The sequence below is a fragment of the Leptinotarsa decemlineata genome, unplaced genomic scaffold (assembly GCF_025532065.1).
Source record: "Leptinotarsa decemlineata unplaced genomic scaffold, Ldec_3_MD MMD2_tig00026314_RagTag_RagTag, whole genome shotgun sequence".
Classification (NCBI taxonomy): domain Eukaryota; kingdom Metazoa; phylum Arthropoda; class Insecta; order Coleoptera; family Chrysomelidae; genus Leptinotarsa; species Leptinotarsa decemlineata.
Window position 1 is genome coordinate 13,946,938 of NW_027412684.1, and position 254 is coordinate 13,947,191.

Sequence of the window (254 nt, forward strand, 5' to 3'; positions counted from 1 at the left end):
AAAAACCTTTGGTCAATAATCATTATGACGGTTTTTTCGGGTTTAGTTGCTTCATCAACATCGAGACATTTTTCAAGATTGCTCAAGTATAAAACAATAGCTTCACTATGATAACATCGTCATTTAATATTCATAATTGGAAACTAATCTCAGATATCTTCCAAAACTTCAAAACTTGAATTAGCCATATCTGGATATGGTAATCATGAAGGACAAATTTATGAATTATGGAATCTTGTTTGCGTTGAAAAAGT